A 17,298-nucleotide genomic window follows, 5' to 3' on the forward strand; every position below is an offset into this window, starting at 1 on the left:
CTTCTGCTAACTTTTGAATGTGTTTGCTCTTGCTTTTCTAGCTCTTTTAATTCTGATGTTAGGGTGTCAATTTTGGATCTTTTCTGCTTCCTTCTGTGGGCATTTAGTGCTATAAATTTCCCTCTACACTGCTTTAAATTTGTCCCCGAGATTCTGGTATGTTGTGTCTTTGTTGTCATTGGTTTCAAAGAAGATCTTTATTTCTGCCTTCATTTCGTTATGTACCCAGTAGTCATTCAGGAGCAGGTTGTTCAGTTTCCATGTAGTTGAGCAGTTTTGAGTGAGTTTCTTCATCCTGAGTTCTAGTTTGATTGCACTGTGGTCTGAGAGACAGTTTGTTACAATTTCTGTTCTTTTACATTTGCTGAGGAGAGCTTTACTTCCAACTATATGGTCAATTTTCGAATAGGTTTGGTGCTGAAAAAAATGTATATTCTGTTGATTTGGAGTGGAGACTTCTGTAGATGTCTATTAGGTCCACTTGGTGCAGAGCTGAGTTCAATTCCTGGGTATCCTTGTTAACTTTCTGTCTCGTTGATCTGTCTAATGTTGACAATTGGGTGTTAAAGTCTCCCATTAGTATTGTGTGGGAGCCTAAGTCTCTTTGTAGGTAACTCAGGACTTGCTTTATGAATCTGGATGCTCCTGTATTGGGTGCATATATATTTAGGATAATTAGCTCTTCTTGTTGAATTGATCCGTTTACCATTATGTAATAGCCTTCTTTCTCTCTTTTGATCTTTGTTGGTTTAAAGTCTGTTTTATCAGAGACTAGGATTGCACCTCCTGCCTTTTCTTGTTTTCCATTTGCTTGGTAGATCTTCCTCCATCCTTTTATTTTGAGCTTATGTGTGTCTCTTCATGTGAGATGGGTTTCCTGAATACAGCATACTGATGGGTCTTCACTCTTTATCCAGTTTGCCAGTCTATGTCTTTTAATTGGAGCATTTAGTCCGTTTACATTAAAAGTTAATATTGTTATGTGTGAATTTGATCCTGTCATTATGAAGTTAGCTGGTTATTTGGCTCGTTAGTTGATGCGGTGTCTTCCTAGCCTCGATGGTCTTTACAATTTGGCATGATTTTGCAGTTGCTGTTACCAGTTGTTCCTTTCCATGTTTAGTGCTTCCTTCAAGATCTCTTTTAGGGCAGGTCTGGTGGTGACAAAATCTCTCAGCATTTACTTGTCTGTAAAGTATTTTGTTTCTCCTTTACTTATGAAGCTTAGTTTGGCTGGATATGACATTCTGGGTCCAAATACTTTTCTTTAAGAATGTTGAATATTGGCCCCCACTCTCTTCTGGCTTGTAGAGTTTCTGCTGAGAGATCCACTGTAAGTCTGAATGACTACCCTTTGTTCATAACCCGACCTTTCTTTCTGGCTGCCCTTAACATTTTTTCCTTCATTTCAACTTTGGTGAATCTGACAATTATGTGTCTTGGGGTTGCTCTTCTCGAGGAGTATCTTTGTGGTGTTCTCTGTATTTCCTGAATCTGAATGTTGGCCTGCCTTGCTAGATTGGGGAAGTTCTCTTGGATAATATCCTGCAGAGTGTTTTCCAACTTGGTTCCATTCTCCCCGTCACTTTCTGGTACACCAATCAGAAGTAGATTTGGTCTTTCCACATAGTCCCATATTTCTTGGAGGGTTTGTTCGTTTCTTTTTATTCTTTTTTCTCTAAACTTCCCTTCTCACTTCATTTCATTCATTTCATCTTCCATCACTGATACCCTTTCTTCCAGTTGATTGCATTGGCTTCTGGGACTTCTGCACTCTTCACGTAGTTCTCAAGCCTTGGATTTCAGCTCCATCAGCTCCTTTAAGCACTTCTCTGTATTGTTTATTCTAGTTATACATTCGTCTGATTTTTTTTTCGAAGTTTTTTAACTTCTTTGCCTTTGGTTTGAATTTCCTCCTGTAGCTCGTAGTAGTTTGATCATCTGAAGACTTCTCTCAACTCGTCAAAATCATTCTCCCTCCAGCTTTGCTCCGTTGTTGATGAGGAACTGCATTCCTTTGGAGGAGGAGAGGCACTCGGCTTTTTAGAGTTTCCAGTTTTTCTGCTCTGCTTTTCCCCATCTTTGTGGTTTTATCTCCTTTTGGTCTTTGATGATGGTGATGTACAGATGGGTTTTTGGTGAGGATGTCCTTTCTGTTTGTTATTTTCCTTCTAACAGACAGGACCCTCAGCTGCAGGTCTGTTGGAGTTTGCTAGGGGTCCAATCCAGACGCTGTTTGCCTTTGTAACAGCAGCGGTGGCTGCAGAACAGCAGATTTTCATGAACCACGAATGCTGCTGTCTGATCATTCCTCTGGAAGTTTTGACTCAGAGGAGTACACGGCCGTGTGAGGTATCAGTCTGCCCCTACTGGGGGGTGCCTCCCACTTAGGCTGCTTGGAATTCAGGGGTCAGGAACCCACTTAAGGAGGCAGTCTGCCTGTTCTCAGATCTCCAGCTGCGTGCTGGGAGAACCATTGCTCTCTTCAATGCTGTCAGACAGGGACATTTAAGTCTGCTGAGGTTACTGCTGTCTTTTTGTTTGTCTGTGCCCTGCCCCCATAGGTGGAGCCTATAGAGGCAGGCAGGCCTCCTTGAGCTGTGGTGGGCTCCACCCAGTTCAAAGTTTCCGGCTGCTTTGTTTACCTACGCAAGCCAGGACAATTGCAGCGCCCCTCCCCCAGCCTCGCTGCCGCCTTGCAGTTTGATCTCAAACTGCTGTGCTAGCAATCAGTGAGACTCCGTGGGTGTAGGACCCTCCGAGCCAGGTGTGGGATATAATCTCCTGGTGTGCCGTTTTTTAAGCCCGTCAGAAAAGTGCAGTATTAGGGTGGGAGTGACCCGATTTTCCAGGTCCATCTGTCACTCCTTTCTTTGACTAGGAAAGGGAACTCCCTGACCCCTTGCACTTCCCGAGTGAGGCAATGCCTAGCCCTGCTTCGGCTTGCACATGGTGCGCTGCACTCACTCTCCTGCACCCACTGTCTGGCACTCCCTAGTGAGATGAATCCAGTACCTCAGCTGGAAATTCAGAAATCACCCATCTTCTGCATCAGTCATGCTGGGAGCTGTAGACTGCAGCTGTTCCTTTTTGGCTATCTTGGCTGCACCCACTCTCTAGAATTTTTAAATTATATTTGGAATTGTTTTTTCTATAGTTCACTGTATAAAGTATTTGGTTTTTTAAAAAAAGCAAAATCATCGTTATGTGTGACTCTTGATAGGCCACAGAACAAGTGAATGAGCATGAGTGAGACCACTTTCTTAGATGTCTGTAAGTAGCAGGGCCATGGTAGACCTGGTCAGCAGATGCACTATAGCAGATGGAGCTTCTAGTTTACCTGAATATTTATCCTTGACAAGGTAGGGCTGAGCCTACACTTGCTTTGGATCTTTCTAGTACAAGAAATATTCACAGAAATTGTATCTAGATACCTTTTGTTTGGAAAATCCTGTTCAGAATCATAGTGTAATCTTTGGGACTCATGCCATGTTCATTTGACTTCTTCCCATATTTTTTATGTTTCTTTTGGTAAAACTATAATGGTTTTCATTTTTTACTTAATATCACACAATTAAACTGTCCATATTTGAGCTTTATTGTAGCTTACCAGTGATAAAAGACAGGTAGTAATTGTCATTGTTTCCTTGTTTGTTTTCCTAATAAGGCCTGAAAACAGCCATTCCTTATTAAGGAAGTGTGCAATGTAACATATTTGCTAGAGTTACATGGATTATATATTTCTTAAAGGGAAAAATTTGAGAGTATCTTGGATTACCACCAGGATTATTATTACAGTAGTTGCTCAGATTTGGTTAAGGAGCCAAATCAAATTATAGTGAAAGGATTATTATCTCTCTGCTAAGATTAAGATATTGTTTCAAAAATCTCAGCCCCTATAATTCCACAACATCTGAAAACAAGTGTTTGTGATCATGTGTAAGCATGAAATTGTTCCAAGTAAGTGAGGATATTTTAGTTATGTGAAAGGCAGTATCAATGGAAGGTTATTTGTTTTATACCAGTGGCTAGGATGGTGGAATTGGGGTTATTTCTACAGTTATTCTTAGATGATTACTAAACTGCTAAGAAATGCCCCATATGATTTGTATCTAGGAAAGAAAAAAATCAGTATCATACTGTTGTCATCTGTCAGAAATGTTCATTTTATTCTGAATTAAATATGGCTTTTGAAGTTACCTTGAATTCCTGGTGACCACATGTTTTTATCTGGAAAACCTGGGGAAAGTTGTCTGTCCCATCTACCCTGCTGTTTTTTTTTTTCTCGGTTGGAACTGCTGTTTAGATGATGCTTTTACTATGCAGGAGAGAGTTTTTGTTAAGGATATATTTGAAGATTCGGTTTTCCATAATGTCTTTCATTCTTTGACTTTGGCAAAGTGTACAGTAGATTTTCATGATCATTGCATACTTCTTGTCATTGAAATGTATTTTTATGTTTTTAAATGCATTCATTTTACACTTGTGACTTTATTATTGACTTTAAGAGGCAGAAATAAAAAAATAAAATTAAAAAAAAACGAAAATGAATGTGATCCACACACCTGCGTGTGTGAGACTATCACGGCAACAGCGACACCCACAGGCATTGCCACCTTCACGGAGAGGGCATGGAAACCCAAGACTCTCATGGATGTTCAGTTCTACACTCCACCCTTCCAAGGTGGTTTCTACCTGAAATCGTGTGTGAGCCCAGAGAGAAACTTCCAGTTTCCATAGAATTCTGGAGAACTCAGAGAGACAGCCCCGGAAGCCCCCCTTTCCTGGCCGATCTGACCCCACCTTCACCTAACACACATGGACCTGTGTCTGTGGTCTCTGGCTTCAGAGGGCGGGTTATCCAGGGCCCTTGGGTACTCATGCATATTCGTGAAGGGGTGAAGCTGCTGGGTCTTTATAAGTGCCACTGGCGGGGTCGGACTCCTGACTGGACCTGCGTGCAGCACAAAGGCCAACTGAGGTGCATGGGAGCTGCCGGCCACTCTCTGCCCTTGTCTCTCCGTGAAATTCCGGCCAGGTGATCCCACGATGGCTCTCCCGACACCTTCTGACAGCCCTTTCCCTGCGGAAGCCTGAGGACGAGGACAGCAAAGGGAATCCTTTGTAACCTGAACGAAAAAGGTGCCCTGCCAGCATGCTTTGAGTGGAACCCTTACCTGAACTGGCCAGAGATACCTGCCTTTTACAGTCCAGGATTCAGATTTCTGTCAGAATCGAAGGTTCAGGCATCCAAGCCATGGTGGCAGGGAACCCACGCACACAGACTGCCTGTGCAATGTGGCCATCAAGGGTGCCACCCTCCCTCCTTGGTCGCCTTCACCCCCACCAGGGCGTGGGGTACAGGGGGCTTTCCTTAGCCAGGCAGCAAGGGTCACCCCTCTGCTGCAGCCCAGCGAGGATTCCCAGGCAGACGGAATCTCCCAACCTGCCGTGGGACACGGGGATTTTGGGTTTGCTATCCTGGCTCCTTCGGAAGTGGCGCTGACCCACCCTCAGACACCTGGGTGACCTCAGCACCCGAACAGATGGCAGGGGGACCAGGATCCACACTACGGTGGCCTTCTGGGTGTGTGCTCAATGGGACAGCTTGGGCCGCTCATGCTGAATCAAACAGATGGCAGGGGGACCAGGACCCACAACAAGGCAGCCTTCTGGGTACCTGCTCAGTGGGACAACCTGAGCTGCTCAGGCTGAGTCACAGGAGCAAGTTGTGCTTGCACCGCACACGTCCCACATGAGTCTGTATTGGGGCTGGGGCCACGGTCTCCAAGTCACCAGGGCACGTGGGGATGCTAAGCCGAGGCACATCTACCTCTGCAGCTCGTGCCCATGGAGGCCTCTGCGTGTCAGAAGCAGATGTAAGCCATCCAGACACCCTCCCAACCACTCCAGGAGCTGGAGCGTTCATCTGCACTCACATCCACCCAGCTATATGAACTCCTGTCGACCCCAGAATTTCAGCAAAAGGCACAGCCTTTCCTAGCAACGGAGCCACTGGAGGAGTTGAAGGACGTGGAAGAGCCCACTTTTCTGGAACCACTCCTCACCCAGGAAGAACACTGGGCTCAGTTGGAGGAGCTTTAGGACGCAGGGTTGGGAAAGGATGGGGACAGGGGGGTGGCCCTTCTTTCGCGGTGAACCTCTGGCTCGGTATGGAGACCTGTGTCTTCCCTTCCAGCTGACCTGTCTAAGATTCCTGAGTCCAGGTCCGGCAAGAGACTCCACAGAAAGGAGGGCTGTCATTCTTTTCTGAGCATCTCAGGGATTTCAGAGCCAGCACAGGTACTCAGAGATAGGCCGTCTACTGCCCATGCGTGGGTCGGCGGGCAGCCGGCTAGGGTTTGGGACCAGCCCAGGCAGGGCTCTCATCCCTTCCCCAGCTCCCCTACGTCTTGTACCCCCCCGCGCCCGCGTTCTTCAGTGGTGTAGGCGGAGACCTCCACCCCAGGAAACACCAGCTGGGGCAGTGGCCAGGCCTGCTCTCTTTTCCGTGGCTCAACTCCACTGCCTCCCCGCTCTACCATCACTCTAGCACCCGTGCCCAGCCACACTCCCTGGCATCACGTGTAGTGCCTGGCAACTAAATGTAGACCCCGAGATCTCTCACAACCTGTGGTTCTGCTCTTTCTAGGCGGGAGGGAAGCCAGGCAGAGATGGGGAAAGGAACGGAGACAAAGTGAGAGGGAGTGACAGAGGGAGGAAAGGACGGATGAACGGAGGGACCTTGGAAGGGATGGAGGGAGGGAGGGAAAGAAAAAGAGAAGAATGGAGGGAGAGAAGGAGGGAGAAATGGAGGTATGGATGGAGGGAGAGAGGGAAGGAGAGAAGAACAGAGGGAGGGAGAGAGGGAGAGAAGGAAGATTAGAGGGAAGGATGGACAGAGGGAGAAAAGGAGCAAGAAACAGAGAAGGGAAGGCAAAGAGAAAAGCTGTCTTCTGCCTCCAGGACCAGCAGGACCTCGAACTCTGGGAAAATGTTGGGTGCCCAGTGCAGGTTGAGTGCTCGGCCAAAGGCTGTGTAGGCCGACGGTGCCCTCACCGGCCCTCGGGATTGTCAGCCTGGGTTACTTCATCTGGGAGCGATTCAGATGAATTCTACCTCCCAAGGAATGAGCGAATTCCCCAAAGAGCAGAGCCGAGACTCAAATGGTTTTCTGTTTTTCATCCACATGGCTCACAGATAGCCTATCCCCATGCTAAGCCTGCAACAGAGCACGAGGCAGATACTCCCATCTACACAGGAGTCACACTCAAGCCGAGTGAACCATGATTCCGGATTCCACGTTCCTTTGCCCTCTGCAAGGTGGCCTGTTGCTCACTGCTCTCTGGCCCCCGAAAGCGTGACCATGTGGACTGCTTGTTTCCCGAGCTCTGTGGGGACGCAGAAACCTCCAGCGAAGCGTGGAAAAGCGGCATTGTGTCTTTGCTCTCCTTTGCAGTTTCCAAACAGGCCATTTTGGAGACTCCCCATGTTGCAGGAAACAGGAATGCATCATCAGGCTGTGATGCCTCAGTCCCCTGCCCTGGCTCCAGGTCCACCGGGAGGCCTCCCTTTTGCTGACACTCGAGGCCTTCCCCCGGCTCACGAGCTCCCGAGCTTCCAACACATTGCGCCGGCTCAGGACAGGGTGTGTTCGGAGGCATCTGGGCCCGGCACCCACAGTTCTGGGATCCCCTCCAGTCCTCTGCCTTACCGCGGAAAAATTGTTTTGGATCCCTCGCTGCCCCTCCTACAAGGCCCCCTCTTGCCCCACACACCCAGAGCCGCCAGGGCTGCCCAGGGGCGAACAGCCTGCCCAGCCCTTTTTCTCACAACGCCCACACCATCGTCGCTTGTCCCGATGAGTAACCGCCCATGGCCAACGGGAAGGGAAGGCCCTGATTTGCCCCACGCTGGCACTAGAGCCCCGGCAGCCTGATCCCGGGAAAGAGGGGCTGACGGACATCCAGACACACCACACCAACACCACGAGCAAACCCACCCCGACACACACACAGATACGCACGGGTGCACGCACACAGGCACACAATCACACACACGGACACACACACAAGGACATACAGGCAAAGACACAGACACAGCTTGAAAGAGAGCTAGGGAGACTGGGATGGAGAGATAGAAATGTAGGGAGAGAGAGAAAGGTGGAGGAGGAGAGAGACAGAAGGTGACAGAAGAGCGAGAGGTGGAGGGGGAAATAGAGAAAGGGAGACAGCGAGGGAGTTGTAGAGCAAGAGAGACAGAGCCTTGGAGAAGGAGGCTCTGCTCAGGTAGACAGGGCAACTTTGAGTAGGCCGGGGTGAGGTGGAGGGTGCTTGGGCCAGGCTAGAACAGGGGGTCAGGACCGCCCAAGTGGGAAAACCAACGGAGCCTTGAGACGTGTTTTTTTTTTTTTTTTTTTTTTTTTTTTTTTTCTTGGATTGGTTGGTTGCTTTGGGGGTGCGTTTCATAGGGTCCTTCTGTCTCCTAGGTGTGGTGGTCCCTGAGATTTGTAGAGTGCACCAGTCCATCAGGTGGAAGCTGTGGCACCAAGCGTGTCCACAGGGCCAGGCCTGGGTCTCTCTTGTGTCCTCAGGACTTGAGTTTACACGAAGTCAGTGGCAATGGGAAACAGGGTGCACAGCGACGGATTTATTCATGGCTGGCGAAATCAATGTCCTTCCCCTGGGGAAAGCAGCCCACATGTTCTGGAGCGGAGGTCTTGGCTGGTGACTGTGGGACCTGCTGCCCCAGCTTGGACAGTTGCAGTGGCACTTGATGAATGAATTGAATTGCCTGGGGTCCGGGGAGTGGGAAGACACCCCGGAGGGCAGGAAACCCTAGCCTGCGCCTTTGTGGTCTAGTACCTGCCACAGCGTCCCAGCTGGAGCCGGGCTTCTGGTGGGGCTGCAGCCAGGCAGAAGAGGTGGGATGCTGCCGCCTGGCGGTATTGCAGCTGCGGACCTCCACGAGGAGGTTTCATCTCGACATAAATGTTTTTCTTTCTTCAGATGATAGGTATCCTTACTTTTAGATTAGTGGTAACTCCACAAACTTAGAGGTACAAAATATGATTGCCCACACCTTATAATCGCATTACCACCTCCCATTACCATCAACTTTCCCCCTCCTCACCACCCTCAACCCGTAGACTAGGTCTCGCCATGTTGCCCAGGCTGACCTCAAACTCCCGGGCTTAAGTGATATGCCTGCCTTGGCCTCTCAAAGTGCTGGGATCAGCGGTGTGGGTCACCATGCCCAGCCAACCACCACCAAGTTTTGATTCAGCAGCACTGGGTCATGAAGCTAAGGACCCACAAATTTAGAAAAGTTTTTAAATATCATAACATTTCTGTGAGGAAATAGTATTTGTTATTACATTTTTAGACTCTTTTATAATGCTCTTTTTTTTTCCACTGAACACAGTACTAAGTAGTAATTGGAAAATCACAGCATAAGTCATATTACTTTTTCTAATACAGAGTCCTTGGCTGTTCTCTAAGCTAAACCTGATCACCTACATTGAGAAAAAGAAAAAGCCCCAGAATGTGAGGAGACAGGAGGCAGTAGCCAAACATCCAAAGAGGTGGGAGTGAATAAGGCAGATGACACAGATGAGATGTTCAAAGGTCAAGGAGAAAGCCAGATCTTAAAGTGTGGTTTGCGAAGCTATACTCCAATGGAGATCTTTTCTGAGAAGCTCTGGTTTCTTTCTATTGCTTTTATTAGAGACAGACATCTTCTGCCCCATGCTCTTCAGTTTTCTAGGACTGGACTTCCCCTTCAACGATCATTCATCTAAGTTACAAATAAAATCAAACCCTTTGCATGGCTTGCAAGCGACTGGAGGACCTGGCTGCTTGCTCTTTTATTGCTTTTGAGGACATGGGACCGTCTGTGATTTTTAAGGAACTCTATGTTAAACATTTTCTAATTTCCATTTTGAGTCTTGTCTAAAATGTGTGAGTAGTGGAGATATTGGGATTTGGTTTAGAAATCGCAGAAACAGCACATCCAGATGTCGTATGTTTTCTGCTTTATAACTTCATATCCTGTGAAGGTTTCAAATGTGATTCTACGGAAATTCATACTCAATAATTTTATCAGAACATTAAGCCTCTGCCCCATATAATAAAACCTAAAGTTATTTTACTTCAAAATTTTAAGTTTTTGGTATGTATTGACGTTAAAACTGTAAACACTCTGTGCCATAATTCCTAAACTGTAATATGGTTTAATGTATCTACTTTCTACATTTAAAACATGTACTTTGCCATTGAGTAACTTAGAATATTGCTGAGCATGTATTAAATACCCATTTGTTTCCTGATTTTTTAACAGTTATCATTTTATAATTTTGTCTTGTTTAGTTTGAAGCTTACTAGGATTTTGTCATTGATATGTAAGTGTGTGTATATATATATACACACACACAAGTATATATATAACAACATATGTAATTGATATATATCTATACGTTTTATATATGTGTATATACACACTTATGTGAATATATGCATGTGTACATAACATTAATTTTTTGACCAATAAAAATTGCATAATTATGCATTGTCTACATTATAATTTCATAGATATATATTGTAAAATGTTTAATACAATTAAGTTGATGAACATTTATATCACCTCACATGGTTATGATTTTGTAGTGAGAGCATTTGAGGTCTCCTATTGTTGTAGCAAATTTTAAGCATACAAAACACTGTTATTAACTACATTTTAAAGCTATACATTAGACCCCCAAAACTTATTTATCTTATAACTGGAAGTTTTTACTCTTTGAACACCTTATCATTTTTTCTACCTCCAGGCTTGGTCATTACCATTGTACTCTCTGCTTCTGTGAGTTCAGGCTTTTCAAATTCTCAATTTAAGTGAGAACATACAGTGTTTGTTGTTCTGTGCCCAGCTTATTTTGCATAGCATAATGTACCCAGGTCCATTCATGTTGTTGAAATAGCAGAATTTCATTCTTTTTTATGGGTGAATAATATTCAGTTGTCTATTTTACCACATTTTCCTTATCCATTCAGCATCTACATATAAGTCATTTTTTTAAAAAAGTACTCTTGACAGTTGTGAATAACGCTGTATTGAATACAGGGGTGCAGATTATTTTTGAGATGCTGATTTTATTTTGTTTATAGACAGAAGTGGAATTTTGGCATTGTACGATAGTTCAATTTTTTAAAAATACCTGCATACTAATTTTCATAATGACTCTTCCAGTTTACAACTCATTAAGACTGTACAGAAATATTTTGTCACATCCTTGTTAACACTTGTCATATCTCTTTTTTTTTGATATTAGCCATTCCAACTGCTGTAAAGTGGTATCTTTTCATTTGCAATTTTCTCATGAATGGTAATGTTTAGCATCTTTCTACACACCTGTTGGATATTTGAATATGTTTGTAAAAAATATTTAGTCTTGGTCGTTGGAGCCAAGATGGCCAAATAGGAATAGCTCCAGTCTACAAATCTCAGCTTGAGTGACACAGAAGATGGGTGATTTCTGCATTTCCAACTAAGGTACCAGGCTCATCTCACTGGGGAGTGCCAGTCAGTGGGTACCAGACAGTGGGTACAGCACACCACGCATAAGCCAAAGCAGGGCGAGGCATTGCCTTACTGGGGAACTGCAAGGGGTCAGGGAATTCCCTTTCCTAGTCAAAGTAAGGGGTGACAGAAGGCACCTGGAAAATCAGGTCACTCCCACCCTAATACTGCGCTTTTCCAATGGGCTTCACAAACACCACACCAGGAGATTATATCCTGCACCTGGCTCAGAGGTACTTATGCCCATGGAACCTCACTCATTGCTAGCACAGCAGTCTGAGATCAAACTGCAAGGTGGCAGTGAGGCTGGGGGATGTGCGCCTGCCATTGCTCAGGCATCAGTGTGTAAACAAAGTGGCTGGGAAGCTCGAACTCGGTGGAGCCCATCACAGCTCAAGGAGGTCTGCCTGCCTCTGTAGGCTCCCCCACTGGAGGCAGGGCACAGACAAACAAAAGACAGCAATAACCTCTACAGATATAAATGTCCCTGTCCCACAGCTTTGAAGAGAGTAGTGGTTCTCCCAGCATGCAGCTGGAGATCTGAGAATGGGAAGACTGCCTCCTCAAGTGGGTCCCTGAACCCCGAGTAGCCTAACTAGGAGGCACCTCCCACTAGGGTTGGACTGACACCTCACATGGCTGGGTAGTCCTCTGAGAAAAAACTTCCAGAGTAACGATCAGGCAGCAGCATTTTTGGTTCAACAATATCTGCTGTTCTGCAAACACCGCTGCTGATACCCAGGCAAACAGGATCTGGAGTGGACGTCTAGCAAACTCCAACAGACCTGCAGCTGAGGGTCCTGACTGTTAGAAGGAAAACTAACAAACAGAAAGGACATCCACCCCAAAAACCCATCTGTACATCACCATCATCAAAGACCAAAGGTAGATAAAACCACAAAGATGGGGAAAAACAGAGCAGAAAAACCAGAAACTCTAAAAATCATAGCACCTCTCCTCCTCCAAAGGAACGCAGCTCTTCACCAGCAATGGAACAAAGCTAGATAGAGAATGACTTTGATGAGTTGAGAGAGGAAGACTTCAGAAGATCAAACTACTCCAAGCTAAAAGAAGAAGTTCAAACCAATGGCAAAGAAGTTAAAAACCTTGAAAATAATTAGACAAATGGATAACTAGAATAATCAATGCAGAGAAGTCCTTAAAGGAAATGATGGAGTTGAAAACCATGACACCAGAACTACGTGATGAATAAACAAGCCTCAGTAACCAACGCGATCAACTGGAAGAAATGGTATCAGTGATGGAAGATGAAATGAATGGAATGAAGTGTGAAGAGAAGTTTAGAGAAAAAAGAATAAAAAGAAACGAATAAAGCCTCCAAGAAATACGGGACTATGTGTAAAGACCAAATCTACGTCTAATTGGTGGACCAGAAAGTGACCGGGAGAATTGAACCAAGTTGCAAAACAATCAGCAGGATATTATCAAGGAGAAATTCCCAAATCAAGCAAGGCAGGCCAACATTAAAATTCAGGAAATACAGAGAACACCACAAAGATACTCCTCGAGAAGAGCAACTCTAAGACACAACATTGTCAGATTCACCAAAGATGAAATGAAGGAAAAAATGGTAAGGGCAGCCAGAGATAAAGGTCGGGTTACCCACAAAGGGAAGCCCATCAGACTAACAGTAGATCTCTTAGCAGAATCTCTACAAGGAAGAAGAGAGTGGAGGCCAATATTCAACATTCTTAAAGAGAAGAATTTGGACCCAGAATGTCATATCCAGCCAAACTAAGCTTCATAAGTGAAGGAGAAATAAAATCCTTTACAGACAAGCAAATGCTGAGAGATTTTGTCACCACCAGAAATGCCCTAAAGGAGTTCCTGAAGGAAGCACTAAACATGGAAAGGAACAACTGGTAACAGTGACTGCAAAAACTTGCCAAATTGTAAAGACCATCAAGGCTAGGAAGAAACTGCATCAACTAACGAGCAAAATAACCAGCTAACATCATAATGATACGATTAAATTCACACTTAAAAATACTAACCTTAAATGTAAATGAGCTAAATGCTCGAATTAAATGGCACAGACTGGCAAATTGGAAAAGAGTGAAGACCCATCAGTGTGCTGTATTCAGGAAACCCATCTCACCTGCAGAGACACACATAGGCTCAAAATAAAGGGATGGAGGAAGATCTACCAAACAAATGGTAAAAAAAAAGACAGGGGTTGCAATCCTAGTCTCTGATAAAACAGACTTTAAACCAACAAAGATCAAAAGAGACAAAGAAGGCCATTACATAATGGTAAAGGGATCAATTCAACAAGAAGAGCTAACTATCCTAAATATATATGCACCCAATACAGGAGCACCCAGATTCATAAAGCAAGTCCTTAGTGACCTACAAAGAGACTTACACTCCCACACAGAAATAATGGGAGAGTTTAACACCCCATTGCCAACACTAGAGAGATCAAAGAGACAGAAAGTTAACAATGATACCCAGGAATTAAACCCAGCTCTGCACCAAGCGGACCTAATAGGCAACTACAGAACTCGCCACCCCAAATCAATAGAATATACATTATTTCCAGCACCACACCACACATATTCCAAAATTGACCACATACTTGGAAGTAAAGCACTCCTCAGCAAATGTAAAAGAACAGAAATCATAACAAACTGTCTCTCAGACCACAGTGCAATCAAACTAGAACTCAGGATGAAGAAACTCACTCAAAACCGCTCAACTACATGGAAACTGAACAACCTGCTCCTGAATGACTACTGGGTACATAACGAAATGAAGGCAGAAATAAAGATGTTCTTTGAAACCAACGAGAACAAAGACACAACATACCAGAATCTCTGGGACACATTCAAAACAGTGTGTACAGGGAAACTTATAGCACTAAATGCCCACAAGAGAAAGCAGGAAAGATCCAAAATTGACACACTAACATCCCAATTAAAAGAACTAGAGAAGCAAGAGCAAGCACATTCAGAAGCCGGTAGAAGGTAAGAAATAACTAAAATCAGAGCAGAACTGAAGGAAATAGAGACACAAAAAAACCCTTCAAAAAATCAATGAATCCAGGAGATGGTTTTGTGAAAAGATCAACAAAATTGATAGACCACTAGCAAGACTAATAAAGAAGAAAAGACAGAAGAATCAAATAGACGCAAACAAAAAAAAAATGACAAAGGGGATATCACCACGGATCCCACAGAAATACAAACTACCATCAGAGAATACTATAAACACCTCTATATAGATAAACTAGAAAATGTAGAGGAAATGGATAAATTCCTTGACACATACAGCGTCACAAGACTAAACCAGGAAGAAGTTGAATCTCTGAATAGACCAATAACAGGCTCTGAAGTTGAGGCAATAATTAATAGATTACCAACCAAAAAAAGTCCAGAACCAGATGGATTCACAGCCGAATTCTACCAGAGGTACAAGGAGGAGCTGGTACCATTCCTTCTGAAATTATTCCAATCAATAGAAAAAGAGGAAATCCTCCCTAGCTCATTTTATGAGGCCAGCATCATCCTGATACCAAAGCCGGACAGAGACACAACCAAAAAAGAGAATTTTAGACCAATATCCTTGATGAACATTGATGCAAAAATTCTCAATAAAATACTGGCAAACCGAATCCAGCAGCACATCAAAAAGCTTACCCACCATGATCAAGTGGGCTTCAACCTTGGGGATACAAGGCTGGTTCAACATACGCAAATCAATAAACGTAATCTAGCATATAAAGAGAACGAAAGACAAAAACCACATGATTAACTCAATAGATGCAGAAAAGACCTTTGACAAAATTCAACATTTCATGCTAAAAACTCTTAATAAATTAGGTATTGATGGGACGTATCTCAAAATAATAAGAGCTATCTATGACAAACCCACAGCCAATATCATACTGAGTGGACAAAAACTGGAAGCATTCCCTTTGAAAACTGACACAAGACAGGGATGCCCTCTCTCACCACTCCAATTCAACATAGTGTTGGAAGTTCTGGCCAGGGCAATTAGGCAGAAGAAGGGAATAAAAGGCATTCAATTAGGAAAAGAGGAAGTCACACTGTCCCTGTTTGCGATGACACGACTGTATATCCAGAAAACCCCATCATCTCAGCCCAAAACCTCCTTAAGCTGATAAGCAACTTCAGCAAAGTCTCAGGATACAAAATCGATGTGCAAAAATCACAAGAATTCCTATACACCAATAACAGACAAACAGAGAGCCAAATCATGAGTGAACTCCCATTCACAATTGCTTCAAAGAGAATAAAATACCTAGGAATCCAACTTACAAGAGATGGGAAGGACCTCTTCAAGGAGAACTAAAAACCACTGCTCTATGAAATAAAATAGGATACAAACAAATGGAAGAACATTCCATGCTCATGGGAAGGAAGAATAAGTATTGTGAAAATTGCCATACTGCCCAAGGTAATTTATAGATTCAATGCCATCCCCATCAAGCTAACAATGACTTTCTTCACAGAATTGAAAAAACTACTTTAAAGTTCATATGGAACCAAAAAAGAGCACGCATCACCAAGTCAATCCTAAGCGAAAAGAACAAAGCTGCAGGCATCACGCTACCTGACTTCAAACTATACTACAAGGCTACAGTCACCAAAACAGCATGGTACTGGTACCAAAACTGAGATATAGACCAATGGAACAGAATATAGCCCTCAGAAATAATGCCACAGTTCTACAACTATCTGATCTTTGATAAACCTGAGAAAAACAAGCAATGGGGAAAGGATTCCCTATTTAATAAATGGTGCTAGGAAAACTAGCTAGACATATGTAGAAAGCTGAAAATGGATCACTTCTTTACACCTTATGCAAAAATTAATTCAAGATGGATTAAAGACTTACATGTTAGACCTAAAACCATAATAACACTAGAAGAAAACCTAGCCAATACCATTGAGGACACAGGCATAGGCAAGGACCTCATGTCTAAAACACCAAAAGCAATGGCAACAGAGGCCAAAATTGGCAAATGGGATCTAATTAAACCAAAGAGCTTCAGCACAGGAAAAGAAACCACCATCAGAGTGAACAGGCAACCTACAGAATGGGAGAAAATTTTTGCAATCTACTCATCTGACAAAGGGTTAATATCCACAATCTACAATGAACTCAAACAAACTTACAAGAAAAAAGCAAACAATCCCATCAAAAAGTGGACAAAGGATATGAACAGACGCTTCTCAAAAGAAGACATTTATGCAGCGAAAAAACAGATGAAAAAATGATCATCATCACTGGCCATCAGAGAAATGCAAATCAAAACCACAATGAGATACCATCTCACACCAGTTAAAATGGCGATCATTAAAAAGTCAGGAAACAACAGGTGCTGGAGAGGATGTGGAGAAATAGGAACACTTTTACACAGTTGGTGGGACTGTAAACTAGTTCAACTATTGTGGAAGTTGGTGTGGCATTTCCTCAGGGATCTAGAAGTAGAAATACCATTTGACCCAACCATCCCATTACTGGGTATATACTCAAAGGATTGTAAATCATGCTGCTATAAAGACAGATGCACACATATGTTTATTGCGGCACTATTCCCAATAGCAAAGACTTGGAACCAACCCAAATGTCCAACAACGATAGACTGGATTAAGAAAATGTGGCACATATAGCCCATGGAGTACTATGCAGCCATGAAAAATGATGAGTTCATGTCCTTTGTAGGGACATGGATGA

This window comes from Pongo abelii, chromosome 15, assembly GCF_028885655.2.
Source record: "Pongo abelii isolate AG06213 chromosome 15, NHGRI_mPonAbe1-v2.0_pri, whole genome shotgun sequence".
Lineage (NCBI taxonomy): Eukaryota > Metazoa > Chordata > Mammalia > Primates > Hominidae > Pongo > Pongo abelii.